Source organism: Symphodus melops, assembly GCF_947650265.1.
Source record: "Symphodus melops genome assembly, chromosome: 4".
NCBI lineage: Eukaryota > Metazoa > Chordata > Actinopteri > Labriformes > Labridae > Symphodus > Symphodus melops.
The window spans coordinates 27,942,199-27,957,387 of NC_136694.1; the positions used below are offsets into that span (position 1 = coordinate 27,942,199).

Below are 15,189 nucleotides of genomic sequence, written 5' to 3' on the forward strand. Positions count from 1 at the left end.
ACTGGTATATCTGCTTGTATATGTAGCATGCACTACATCTGTCGTGTACTGACAGCTGTTCTGAAGCTGGACTTAATTGAGAAACTGATTTCAAACAGAACACTAAAACTGCATGCAAATCCACACAGTGCACTGGAGGGAAAAAAATCCTTAATGTTGCACAAGACAAATAATAATAATTAATAACATAGAACGCGGTCCTGAGCGTAAATCTTCAATTTAGCTAAAAAATATATTAAAAAGACATACAGTTCTGAATGAATGAAAGTTAATTGTTCTTTTATTCCAAATTCAAATCAACGTTATGGTTTGGAAAAACAGCAGTCGACAGCATCAGGTCTTTACCGGTCTTGATATAAAATATGAGGTTCGTCCACTTGGTGAACAAGACGAGACAGAGTAAAAATACTTTTGATTCCAAAACAAGATTGAGACCTTCAAAAAGCGAAGACTATTTAAGAACATCACTAATATTTAGTTTCTAAGTTTAGAGTCTCAGAAGTCAAAGTGAACAATAAGTATTGCTAATTATTCATTGGGATTATTTACTAACACGTGGAAGCATAATCAATCCTTTTTTTCCCCCACTGACACCTGACAGGCTCAGATCTGTAAAGTCCAGCCAAACAACGTGTTAGTCTACTGCTCGAGAGTCAGACGATGAATTAGAAGAATTCTCCAAATGAATCATCTGAACCTCAGTGTCGAGCTTCACAGTACTTCTGTTCATCCTGTAACAATCAGGTGTGTGCTCTCAAGGACATCACACATGTTGAAGGAGACAACGAGAGCACTTCTGAACTCTCTGCTTGATATGAAGTCATGTATCAGGGTTTCTGGCATTTGCGTCATTGTGTTTTGGGGTTTTTTTTTGCAGTGTGACTGACAGATGTAGTGTTGCATAAGGGTAATTTATGACACACACACACACACACACACACACACACACACACACACACACACACACACACACACACACACACACACACAAAGCTTTTAGTTGTGGCCTGTGGAGCAGAAAGTAGGGAACATTCAGAGACCATTTGGGTCCACTGAAATGTTAAAGGTACAGTACGATATAAACAAACGGTGACCACAGCGATACAGACAAGCCAAATAAACGCTCTCCATTGCCGGGTTACAGTAAACTCAGCTGACAGTAATGCGATTCAGTGTTGAGCTTAGCTTCTCTTCGACTATTACAGTTCGCTTCCCGTTGTGTTCAAATCAAACAGGACATCAGAATGACACTTTTTTTGGGGGGGGGGGGCATCACAGAAACAGTGTGCGTTTAATGTTTTATATTGAATCAATATTCAAATGTTGCTTTTGTGCAAAATAGTTCAAATTTCAGTTCCAATAAATCACCTTTGATAAGATCAACGAGAGGACTGCATTGTGTGAAAGTTCATGTGATGCAAAAAGCGTCATATTGCATCACATGAAGAAAACTTCCAGGCAAAGAAAAACATATTTTTCTCGTCTCGGGGCAAAATGAGGGCTGGACTCACGACCATTCAACACTACCACCATGTTTCTAATGATACACAGCTTCATGCAAATGGGTGAAGTATCCCTTTAATATCACCGATGCAAAGCAACAAGCTGAACTGGACACGTAAACGCTTTGCTGTTAAATGCAATCAAATACCACAGACTACATCCTCCATAACGAGCATACAGCTGGATGATCAGTAAATACAGTGCAGCATGCTACATAAGCCCTTATTCACACTGTGTTTAGTGGATGAGCACTCTCTCATGACACATCCATCTGGGGACGGCAAAACGCTTGTTTGCTCATTATCTGTTCCCCAATACATCAAAGTCTCTAATGAACCTAATGCAAAAGGACAACAGAATCAAAGTTGGCACTCTGGCTGTTCATGTTATGATTTCATGAGCTCGATGTGACCCTGCGATTTAAATTCAAGCGGCATCAACAAGCGCAGATCAAAGGGGCCAATCACCTGCTGTGCTGGCAAGCCTGTGTTACGTTCAGAATATTCAAAGTCATTTGAAGACAATAAGATTAAAACTGCAGGAGAGAGGGCTGAGTGCACAGGCACATTTTTAACACTTGATGGGTCTGAATTAGGTCCTTCAGCGGTGGCTAGAGCTCCCGGCAAAAAACCATATGGCTATCAGCTTAATATTAAATCCAGCTCAGGACATTTCCCTCAATTTAATAACCGACTGTCTGTACAGTAACGATTCCCTGTCTCCCCCGGCTCTGCCACAGATCATATCAGCAATAAGTGGAATGAAGTTTGAGAGTGGTTTTGCATATCGCTGCTCAGAGCCACAGCCTGACATTGGCGGGACATCGCGAGCTCATATTCATGACTCGACTGAGATTTTCCTTCCTCGCGCCCTTCAACGCTCCCAGCTGAAAGATTGCAACACACCCAACAAATGTGATGCAAATGTGCTGTGTCGCTATGCCCCCCTCCCTACACACACACACACACACACACACACACAGATCCACACACCCATACCTCTGACTCCTGCGGCCAAGGCAGTTCCAGCTCTGGATGAAAGCAGTGTACTGCCCCTGCATTAATGGGTTCAAAAGAGGACTACGGGCCAAAACTTCTCTGTGTAGTCAATCACTTCCCCCATCTTTTCCTTTTCTGGTTTTTTTTTTTTTTCTTGCCAGAAACAGCAGACATCCGCACAGGGCCCGGACAAGCTTTGGATGAGCGATCTTAACCCACCTCAAAGACAAGAACTGACACAACTGCTTGTCAACACGGGGTCCGAGATGAAACTGCAGGCACACAACTTGACAAGGCTTCCTATAATCCTTAATATCAGATGGCAAGAAGCGCAGAACAAAGGGAACCCTGGTGCCAGCTCCGTCGTAGCCATGTGTTGGTTTGCTGCTACCTTTGCCAAGAAGCTCGGCACACATCAAGGAGCACCTCCTCAATCTGAATCTGCCCCTTGGATCCTAATTCTATGGTGGCCTGTTTGGCAGAACATGAGACAAAGGCAAATCACAAACACAAACACTAATCTGGCTGTTCATCAACAACACTTTAGGTCCATTGTTTAAGCCTGTATTTTATAACTTTAAACATTTTCTTTTATTGAAGGAACCTGGTTTGAAAACTTTTTTTTTTTTGAAGTCATCAGCCCTTATAAAATGTGAAAAACCAATTTTTGTTAGTTGTTAAAGAAACTTGAGAAAGAGTTTACTCATTAGAAATGAAGGGTTCAACCAAAACCAGACAGCTGAGGACAGACAGGAAGTGATGACATGTAGCAACCCGACCCGACCTCCGAACCCAATCAGACTGCGAAGGGCGCACGCAACACAACCATCAGGGCAACGCCGCCCCAACTGACACACTGACTCCAACAGGAAGTTCACCAAGTACCTTATCATAGCAACATTATGATTTCATCAGCTGGCACCACACTTTCTGGTCTGGACTTAGAAAACACTGGACTGAAAGGTTTGTTTTCTTACATTGACCAATACACTTCAAGTTGACCTCACTCCTTCGAGGTGCAGCAGCAATGCAACATAGACTTGGATGCCTCAGCGTCTTGGTCATTAAAGTAGTTCATCACTACACTATGAGGTGACACATACAGGACTTGGCTGTCTGGATGATTAATTTGGTTGCGGCTGTTTTTGCATGAATACTTAGAATCCAAATCAGAAGCTATAGGCCGACAAGTTCTCTGGTTGATGCCCCCTTCATTGTCATACATGCATGCTATTCCAACCATTAGTGAAGGCAGTAATGTATATTAGTAATCAACAATGTCTGAATAGATTCACAAACGGTCCTATTTCATGAGCACAAAAAAACAACAACTATCAAGTAAAGCCATTAATTCAATATTTGTACTGTACAACAAAAACTAATACTGAAACAAAAATGACAAAGAGCAGAAGTTCAGTACAAACTGTTCTTAAATCTTTTTGCTTTGTGCAAACAGAAATAAACAAAGTATCTTTCAGAGCTGCAGCTCTCTCCGCGTCTGGTGAGCAAGTGGCGGGAAGACTAATTAGCAGAGCAGAGGAAGAAGAAGAAGAAGAAGAGAAGACATCACAGCTGAGATTAGTTTGTCACAATAGAAAATCAAAGAGGAGAGTCGTCCCCCCCCACCCCCCCACTGTTCTTCTTGAATTTGATGCCGTTTCTTTTACTTCTCCACAATGATGTAGAATCACAGAGAACAAATGTGACTGAATTAGCACATTTAGCAGATCTGCAGGATTTTCCCCTTCTGGGTACATAATTTGTTCCAGCATGCGTGCTATCTTGACAAGTACAGAGTGAGCAGAAACCCAGGGCCAGAGAAAGAAAGACTCCACTTGGAGGCACTGCTCCAGTGTCTATGATTCCCTGTAATTAGTATGTTAACTGTCACAGCAGAAGATCAGACCCTTTGCAAATGACCTCACTGTCGAGTAGTGGGTGTGTCTATTCTGTTCTTACATTTTTCACCGGCACTTAACTGCCCTCTATTGGTGAGGAGAGAAGGGAAGGAAAGAGACTTGAGCAGTGTAGATGTCAGACTAAAGCATAAACCTGCTTTTTTAAGGACATGTAAGTAAAAAAAATAATAATAAATGGTACTTGAATTCAGTAAATGAATCTCTTTAGTCCATCCTCAATGGGAGAGCCAGACTCAGCAGTTAGAAAACACCTTGATCTTGTCTCTACGGCAGCAAATTAAAAATCCCAAATCCTTTCCACCATCCCTGTTCCAGCTGTTTAGTAATTTAATTAAAAGCTTAGCTACACAGGATGTAATGATGACATGACTATATTAGCATGCTGATGCTAACTCAGCCTCTTGGGCGCTTGCACCATTTTTTAATTTTTTTTTTAAACCTTCATTCGTTTCAATACACACAGCAGAGACAACATTAGTATTGCTGTCCTGGTCAATAAATGGTGGAGAATGCTGGCAAGCATGTCGGACACGAGGGAGCCCCATAGGTGAGGTGCATTTCCCAACAGGTAATACTTGTGACTGCGATGATGATCCATGCAGGCAGGAGCCAGCAGAACCGTTATCCAATTAAAAAAACAAAACAAACAGGGCAATAAAATGTCGCGAGGCAAAGAGATCAAAACAGCAACTGTAGCTGTTTGCAGCATTGACAACTTGATGTTACAAAGCTTACGTGGCCATCTGGACTGTGAGAACCTTATAATTTAGCTGTCACGCCACCTGTCACATTGTCCGATTGTTTTACTCGTGCACTTCAGACGGTGTTGACAGTCCGCCTGAAGCCGTGTGAATGCAGCTATGTTTAAAGCTAGATCCCTCAGCAGCCAGCTGTAATGACTCTGGGTTTACTTCATCCTCTCATGACGTGTTGTCATTAGTGAAACTGTCTCCCTGACTCTGGCTCAGTACTGATGAGATACTTTAAAACAAAGAAAACACATCTGTACCTGTGTCAGCCTCAACACTGCATCACTCAGTATAACTCGCTCTCCTGACCTGGCTGTTCACAAGCGGGAGACTTATCCCTGTCAGACGGGAACGGGATCTGCACAGGTTAGACATGATGTTTGAAAATCCATTTGTAAGGAGCGGACAAAGCAATGGAGTCTGCTTTACAACGCTATAATGAGAATACTTGCCTGTATATCAGTGCTACATAGTAGTACCGTGGAATCATGATAAAAAACGACAGAACGGAGAAAAACGTACTGTAGCAAGGAGGTTGGTACACCGGGATGCGTGCAAACCATCTTTGCACTGACTGAGATAAAAACGTCACCACCCCCTCCTATCGACTCGAGGGGAAGTCTCCGGGTAATATCCTGCTGCGTTCTCACATCTGCTTACTCTGACTTGCTGAAGAAAGAAAAAAAATTACGAGAGGTCTGGCAGGAGAGACTCCGAGTAGAGTTTGAGTGAAAAATGTGGGAATCCTGGGAATATTAGGAGTTTTGTGTAAAAAGCCCGACTGTACTTGATCATGCGATTGGGGATCAATTGCTACTCGCATGGATACACTTCAATCAAACCAAACACGGAGATGCAATGACAGGAAGTCCACCTGCTTCACAACATGGAGTAGCAGAAGTAGAGTTGTTGCCTACGCCTATTCCCATATGACCCTGAGCTCCAGGGATAACTGTGCGGCATTGAACCGAAGCGGAGGCATAGAGCTGTGAAGTTGACAACATTTTCACCACCATTCAATATCCAACCATCACTTCGCTGTTTGCCAGCGTGCTAACTCGTCAGAGAGGGAAGAAGTTCTACAAGCTGAAAAGGGCATATCGCCACCTACTGAGTCGGACATTTTTTCCGTCAATAAATCCATTCATGCTCCATGTTTGTGTGCTGGCACAAGCAAAGCATTCCAATTAATTGGTCTAATTGAGCTGTGAGCGTAGCCGGACTCGTCTGTGCATGCAAACGTACTGACTGACTGCTGCAGGAGGCCGAGCACACACGGTTCAATGCAACTCCTTTATGCTCTCATTCTGTCAGTAAGTTGATCTCTTATATAAACTATATAAGCCTTGGTTATAGAGTTAATCGAAGGGTATTATTGTATTCCTTTATTCAGCACCATCACCATAGTTTAATGCACAATAGGTAGACAGTCCAAGCAGCGGCATTAAGGGAACAAGATAAGCAGCTTCATGCAACAAAAAATGTAAATAGGCCCGACTATTTGGATTCAACTTGGGTATTTGTCAAGTAAAGTTCACATCTTTTTTTGCTGTATTTTCTCCCTGACATCTATTTCTAGGTGCTTAGAGATGTGCACCTTTGTTTGCTGCTGACAAAGGACTTACATTCATCCTAAAAGGTCAGAAAGCACAGCAGGCAGTCACTACTTTCTGCTTGAAAGTACCTTCAAACCATTACTTGAGTTCAATAAAGTTGACTGCTGATACCGCTTCAAAGCAGAAAGCCTGACCTCTGCACACTCCTGCTACGTTAGCCGAGATGTTGGAGCCTGTCACACAGCTCCCTCAGAACTGTTTTCTGTGAATGCCAAAGTTTGACTTCTGCCCTGACCTCAGCGAGAGGTCCACTTTGATTGGGAGTGTAAAGCAGTCAGAGCTCGTGTGCTATCACTGCCCCCTGTATTTGTGACAGTGACAGGTTCGGTGTGACAGCCTTTTTTGCCAAGCAGAGAGACGTTGACCAGAAAGGCCAAAGTGTTTCTGGTCGCACGGCCGCAGCGACAGGTCTCGTGTGATCCACGTTCACACACAGGTACGAGATTGACACTTCCTCCTGCGTGCACGAACGTGTCGGCCGCCTTTGAACTGAGGGAGGACGAGTGAAGAGAACCGCGTGCTCGGTGTTTACAGAGTTCATGATTGACTCCAAAATGTAAAACTACATTTGGTGAATTGTTTTTATCATGAGCTAATTGTCTAAGAGCATTTCAACAAACAGTTCATTAAATGAAAATCGATCAGGACTTAGCGATGGACTGAACACCGTAATGAACAAAGTTCTGCGGAGGGAAGCTTGCAAGCGACCGATCAGAGCAGCGATGTGTTCGAATCAATGAGTTTGTATTTGCAGACAGCACCTGTTGGTTTTGGTGGCAGATGCCTCATTTGGTTCTGTTTCATGTTCTAAAAGCACAAGCAGGATGTTGGGCTGGGAAATATGTCTTCAAAATAAAATCTTCAATATGTTCACATTACTCTGGACATGCAGTTTTATTTTACATGGCACAACTGTTTGAATGCAAGCGTTGAACATTTGCGTCTCTCTTTGAACCTTGCGATATCAAACAGTTCTTGGTTTTAATTACTGGAATAAAAAAAAAGGTTCTGCAGGAGTTCTAAACTGAAAGGGAACTATTGATGACCTTTCAGATTACAGAACCTTTACATCAGATTACGAATGACAAAACCCCCTAAAAAATCCAGACAGTGGAGGAGACAATGCCCGTATCTGAAACCAAATAGAAGCTAACCCGACCGTTAGCAGGCCGTTAGCAACATGCTAAAGTACGGTTCATGCTAAGTACATCCGGTCCGACCTCCATTCAATGAGCTAGCAACGAGATAGCACGACCGTCTCTTAGTAAATATGACTCAACAACAATGTGCAAACAGTCATTACTAATACAACAACACAAGATTTTAATATCATTTTGCAACATGTAAGATGTATTTCAGCACATATGTGATTGGACAGTCTAGCCACAATGCATTGTGGGGCGGTTAAGTAAGAAAGATGTCAGCTGAGTGCTTCATGTGTGAAGGTTGATGCTGACCCTTTACTTTTTTAACACAGCATGATTTTCTTTGTTTTGAGCTGTTTGATACAGAGCACTGTGGTATAAGAAGCCAAGCAGTCGCACTAGAATCCTGGAGTGGGTGGATGATGGGATAAACACTCTGCTTTCATCTTTTGAATTGAGGTTTGAATCCCCGTTGGATCCACCTCGATGATCTCATTTCTTCAAGTGTTTTAAACGTGATCTCTCCTAACTTAAACCGAGAACATTCAGAGCCAAAATCCAAAACCAAACCACATCTTTCTCTCACAACATTTATGTAGCTTAGTGAGGATGAGGAATGGATCACGGATCAGGATGAAATCATGTGTCGAAACACAATACAGAGTCTCCTGGAGAGAGAGAGGGACCGTATGTGCCAGGAGAGAGAGCTCATCTCATGTTATCGCATCTGTTCTTTGAATAGTTTGTGGAAGCAGTGTTTTTTTCCATAACTTAAATACCCAAGGTAAAGTAAAAACCAGTGTTTAGTCTTTTTTTCCTAATCAATTCAAACTAATTAATACAACACGTACCGACAGTTCTAACTTGGCACCTGATAACTGGAGAGCACTGACTGCTATAAATCAAGTCTTCAAAGCGTGCTGTGCCAGTGGAAATAAAACATCAGGCAAAACTCATGTTCCTTTAATGAACTCATCACTCTGTGAGACTAAATTGAGGGGAGATAGAAAACACATTTTCAACATGTACCCTCCATTTAGAAGCTAACGGGGATCCACTGATGGCATCCTGGCAAAATATTTGACGATCATTTGAGGAAATGATGATGAGGCCAAAACAGACAATCTCACATCAAGTGAATAGCTCAGTCAGTGCTGTCGGATATGATCATGGCTTATATGACTCTGATGGGCGCAGAAAAACCTCCTTACTGTAGATTATTCTGACTTTTATGAGCATTCATGAGGAAAAACCTCAATTCTGAAAAGGTTGGGTTTTGTAAAATGTAAATAAAACAGAATGGGAAGAAGAACATTTGGAAATAGTACAAAGAGAACATATCAAATGTTGAAACTGTCATGTGAGTCAAAAATGAAAGATGGACCCACGTGATGATTTAAAGATGTATTTTCACAAAAGACAAAAATTAAAAACAAAAAAACACTTAAAACCAAAGAATCCAAGAGCCACAAGCAAAATGACTACAGGGACAGAGAGACAATCGAGAGAGTCATCAAGGACAGGTTTGAAATGGTAAATCGTGCTTTTACACCACAGATCACGTCTACACACTCACACACTGATGGTCGAAGCTGCTGTGTAAAGAGACCATCAGAAGTAACTCATCCCATCCTGATCCCATTCATACACATTCAGAGCCAGCTGTGCGACGGACAAGACACAGGTGGAAGTGATGAAGGCTGTCAAAAAGGGACGGAAGCATACCAAGGGAGGAAGTAAGACGAGACATGATGACACAGGGGCAGGTACTGCAAGGCAAACAGGAAACACAACAAGAGTGAAATGAAAAAACATAAATAACTAAACATGGAAAAAATAAGGAATAAGGAAACAAGCAAAGCAGAAAATTACCAAATTACAACGAGGCAATGAAACAAGGGATAAACTAAATCAACAAAAGTAAACTGAGAAATTTCAAACTTTTTTTGGAAAATGATACGTCCCTCTTCGAATACGGTGCCAGCAAAACGTTCCAAAAAAGTTGGAACACGGTCATGTTTAGCAGTCTGTTGCATCACTTTGTAATCGTTTCGGTCACCGAGCAGAACAATTTCCCGTCGTTTCGAGAGAGGACAGCGATCTCAATCGAGAGATTTCATCTGTTCAACAGTTCAGAGGTCTCGTTTGTCTGATTTTTACGCTTCCTAAAGCTCCTAACATTTTCAAGAGGTGACAAGTCACGACTGCAGGAAGGCCAGTTAATCCTCCCGTGACTTCTTTTTACTCACGAAGCAGTGCTGTTGTTCCACCTGCAGAGCGTGCTTTGGCGTCGTCTCTCTGAAACAAGCTAGGCCTTTTCTTTATGGCAGCATGTGTTGCTCCAAATCCTGTATACATGGTTCAGCATTACAGGCGCTTTCACGAATGTGCAGAGTACTCATGCCATGTGCACTAATGCGCGCCCGAACCATCATGGATGCTGGCTTTTGAACTGAGCGCTGATAACGAGCCAGACAGTCTCTCTCCTCTCCTCTGTAGCCAGGACAAAAAAAGGCTTCCAGGACTTCCAAACAGAAAGTCGAATTTTGACTCATCAGACCTCAGGACAGTCTCCGACTTCCCTTCAGTGCATTTTAAATGACACGTTTCCTCTTTGCATGGTAGAGTTATTTGTCAGTGGAGTGATGTTCACAGACAACGGTTATATGACCCATGAAGTGATCAACAATTCCACATCATTTCTCCTGTTTCAACATTTGACATGTTGACTTTTTTTAAGTCAAACATGGGGATCTGATGATTTGCAAATCATCTCATTCTGTGTGCATCAACACTTCACAGTGTCCAAACCAGGAAGTTAAGACTGAAATGCTGAAGGTGTGAAGGATGATGCTGTGATCCCTCCGATCAGTCGTGCAAACATTGCATCCCCACCGTTTGTGTTTTTGCTGTTTTCCAGAGGGGTATTACTGCAGGGTCAGAAAGGAGAGCTGTGGTGGTTAGAACAAGCTTTTAATCTATGCTGTGGCATCTATTCACGACAAATCAGAGAGGGGGGCTGATGTGTGCAACTCTGAAAGGAGGCGAACGACCTTCAGGAAAACAGAAGAAGAGGAATTGCGCAGGATGTCAACTAGATGACTTTACTGGGGGAAAAAAAAGAAAATTAGAATAAAAAGCAGGCCGGAGGGGGGGAGAGGACATAAATCATCAGAAGGGGGTTACATCAGGGAAAGGCCACCTTTTCACACTGTCCTTCTCCTTCTTAATCCATATTTCATAACAGAGCACACACACACACACACCCTCCTTCATCTTCGCCGTGAAAGCTTCGAGTCGTTATGTTTGCAAAGTCATCCAGCAGATAATACTAACGTAGCCGTGAACGGTGTATTTGCCGCTGCCAGGCGTGCGGCTCAACACGATCATTTCCTTTCACATATAGTCACTTTCATGTGGCTGGCTGGCTGCACGCACAGAGCGGCTCTCTTATCACTCCATCAGCGAGGGGGGAAGATGGATGACACGGTGAAAGAGAGGGACACGCACAACATGACCCCGAAAAGCACCGAGCTCGTCCAGTAAACAAGCGGTGACGCGATGATTTCAGCAGATGACAGAGACGGAAGTGACCTGGAGCAACGTTCACTGGGTTTTAAGACCCATTCACGCCCACTCCCCCCGCAAAAAGGCCGACACATAAACAAATCAGAATGCCGATCTGTGTGATCTATGTAAACGAGCAGAGTGTATTCGGGCCTGGCTTTGCAGCTTCCTGAGCTGAGACCCTAATCCTCTCCCAGAAAGAGAAAAGGAAGCTAACCCTGATGCAGCCTAAACCCTTTCCCAGTTTGTCATCCCACACTTCAAAGCATACATGATGAAATCCCCCAAGGTATTATAAGACTTCTGGCATAGCTGCTAGCCCCTTTTCCTAGCCTAATGCCTCATAAATGGAGTCTGGAAACATTTCCCTGCACTATTTCGAAAGTCATTGTCGCCTCTGATCTTTAAGAACCTTTTAGAGCTTCAGAGGAAGGGGGCTGATTTTCCTGCACTGGAAAGGGAGATGTGAGGCGTGTGTAAATCATCATGAAGCAAAAGGATTCCTGTCACTGCACTGTAAAATGCTGCACATACAATACGCACGTGCACCTCATAAAGGATGCATACATCAGGCCAAGGACTGGGCACTGATGTGCTGAGTGAGAGAAAAAAAAGAAAAGTGTCGTAGATGAAGACAGCTAGTTATTTAAGCGCTTCAGTTCCCAATGTGTTATGTGACGCCGTCTGATACCAGTTGTTTTAAAGCTGGCTGAGATTTGTTGGGACACATGCTGGTATCCAAGCATCACAAAGAGCTTAACCTCTGGACTGATGGGAAAACCGAACCTGTGGGGAGATTAGCAGAACAGTGGCTCAAGTCCACAAGCAAAACACAATTACAACCCACGCCAATAAAAGGCCTCAGTTTCAAGTTTTTAGAGCTCAACTTAAAACTCCAACAAGGCGTGAATCAATGTGGCGCTCGACAGAGAGAAAAGCAGCAGGATGCTAATCAGCTCCAAGTTGGAGGAAACAGCTGACAAGACAAAAAGCAAAGCAAACTCTGCTCCAACTTTTGACTGCTTTCAACAACTCAAAAGGTGACGCTGTTCAAGATGAAGGACAACTTTCTTTTCTGCGAATGGCTCATTAGTAAAGATGCACTACTGTAGCTATGCTAACGGCGCCTATGTAGGAACGGTGTTTAAAACGCTCTAAGACTCCCACACGCCATTCACGTCTCGTTCAGAGCAGCGAGAAACCCTGTCTGGAGATCACGCCAACAACTGGAAACCTTGGAGGTTTCTGGACTATTAACAACATAATGTTATATTTAAGTATTTAAGATCTGACTGTGATCACAAGTTTCTATACGAGATTTCAGTCCAGAGACGAAATGAATCGGAAGTCTCTAAACCAAAAAGTATGAATCCGGTTAAGATGGACATCAAACACCGGGAAGCTTCTTGTGCAGGCGGTGATGCTAATTGTTTCATTTAACACTTGATTGTGCTGCACAGAAATGTGGTTGAGCTGTTACCCTTCCTGTTACAGTATCTCATATTAATCCCTTAACCCAACTACCTCACAGCCTCCCTTTGGGCCGACTGCCAGAGCTGCTCCGTTTCATCTTTCAAAATGGCAGAGAGGGCACGGAAACGGAGCGTGCTCTGACTCTTTAAACAACAAAGACCGTCAGAATGCTGTTTGTCTATGAAGCAAGATAGCGCCTGTGTGTGTGTGTGTGTGTGTGTGTGTGTGTGTGTGAGCGAGCGAGAGAGAGAGAGAGGGAGAGAGGGAGAGAAAATGAAAGAGATAAATTGAGAGGACTCGGTCTGCCCCGCTGTTCTCACTCAGCTCACTCGTGATAAGGTTTATCTCCGGTGCCTAACGAGTTGGCCCAGTAGCCCTCTCCGGCTCCCACCGAGTGGACCGGGGTGCACAGCGCTGCACACAGTCAGCCGAGGGTTCAGCTCCCTTAGGTGACCTGTGAGTGCAGCTCATGCTATGCTGCTTTAGAACTTTATTTTCTGTAGGAAATAGCCCCTTCGGCCACGTCTCTTTTAATCTGGGATTTCTTCTTTTTTTTTGCCTCCTTTTCTTCATCCTGTAACTCAGACTGCCAAGAGAGCTGGAGAAAGAGGAGCTGCACAGCTTTGGCACAGAGAGGCGTTTGTGTCCCAGAGGCAGTTGCTGAGGCAAAGATGGAGACACAGAGACGGAGACGTGAGGCGGCGAGGGGAGTGGGGGGGCGGGGGTTGCTGCTGAGTTAAGCCCCTAATCACAGTCTGCTCTGCATGAAGGACTTAAAGTCACTCCGTTTAACGCCACCTCCTTTTTAGTCAAATAAATACTACTGCTTACCTCTTCAGCATTCTGATACCCAGCCCCTCTTCCTGGTATGTTGCACAGCTGCAGCATCAACTCACATACAGAGATAAATGCAACATAAGCACACACAGCACATAAAGGCAGGAAAACATCCATGACGTCAGCCAACTTGCACATGCAGCAAATCTCACATAAACCTCGACCTCTCTCTGCATGTGACAGCGCTCGTGCTCTTTAGACCAATTAAACCTAAAAAAAAAAAAGAACAGACGATGTAGCAAGACAAAATGGTAATATGATTTGATTTTTTCAGGCATCAAATAGCTTGCTCTTTTTTTTCAGGGGTTTTTTTTTTCATGCCCTTTATAACTCCTCAAGGCAATAGTGAAAGAACACGCTCGCTCTTTCAGCTTGGTGAGCCGAGTACATTAAACCTATAATGTCAGCCTTTGTTTGACTTAGTACAATGAAAGAGTGAAAATACAACAGGAACCTTTAATTCTTTATTCTCTTGTTATTTTGAGAACTTTGAAGTTTATTCCCAAATAGATTTTTTTTTGTTTTGTTCTTATCTCAGATAAAAGCTCCCCGGTTCATTTGTAAATATTTAAATCACATGTGATAAAAGGAAACGTTCAGAGGAGCCAGGCTGCAAAATAAATATCAGACATTCAGAGTTTTTTGTGAATGAACGTACTAGCCAGGAGGCAAATATGTTGATATCATGGACTGTAGAAATGAATGGACGATGCCAGAGAGACGTCGCCCTTCTGTTCCTGCAGGCGGCTCTGGAGGCTCATCGGCAGCAGCCGCCACGCTGGAAATCCTGTCTCAAGCTAACGACAGGCCCAGAGCTGCAGCTGAGGCGGGTTTTAAGTCTCATAATGCGCCGTGACATCACGCCCACCTGTCAATCAAGTCAGCTACACGGCTAACTATGGATAACACGAATTGTTTTCAAAATCAAAACAGAGCCGTTTAAAGGAAATTCACCCTCGCACAGTGTGCGTCAGTGATGCTGATGAAGTTGATGCTTATACAGACGCCAACAGAAAAGTTAGCTCGTCTGGTCTTAAGTAAGACTTCTTTACATACAGTATTTGTACAGTCAAGACTTTGAAGAAGGTCACATCAGAGTCATCTTCTGCCAGCATGTAGGACAAAGAGACTGAGCACCCACATGCTCACTGTAAACCGTTATTGGAGACAGAGAAGGCCGCCGTGCCGGCTGCTGACGAGCTCAGGTGCTTTATTTGTTTCAGACGAGACGAGGAGGATCAGATCCCGCCTCACATCTCAAAATATGGGAATTCACTTTGCTCCGCTTCCACCCAGGTGTTCAAGTATCCATCTAAACCTTTCGGGTTGTCCCTTTCTTCGCTGACTTTCTTCACCTCCAGCCGCAGCTTCACCTCACCGTC

General features: G+C 43.6%; 1 protein-coding gene across 3 annotated transcripts in view; it reads right to left on the reverse strand.

Moving 5' to 3' along the window:
* arhgef10la (Rho guanine nucleotide exchange factor (GEF) 10-like a) overlaps window positions 1–15,189 on the reverse strand; it is a 136,533-nt gene that overhangs the window by 38,329 nt on the left and 83,015 nt on the right. The window lies entirely within an intron of this gene.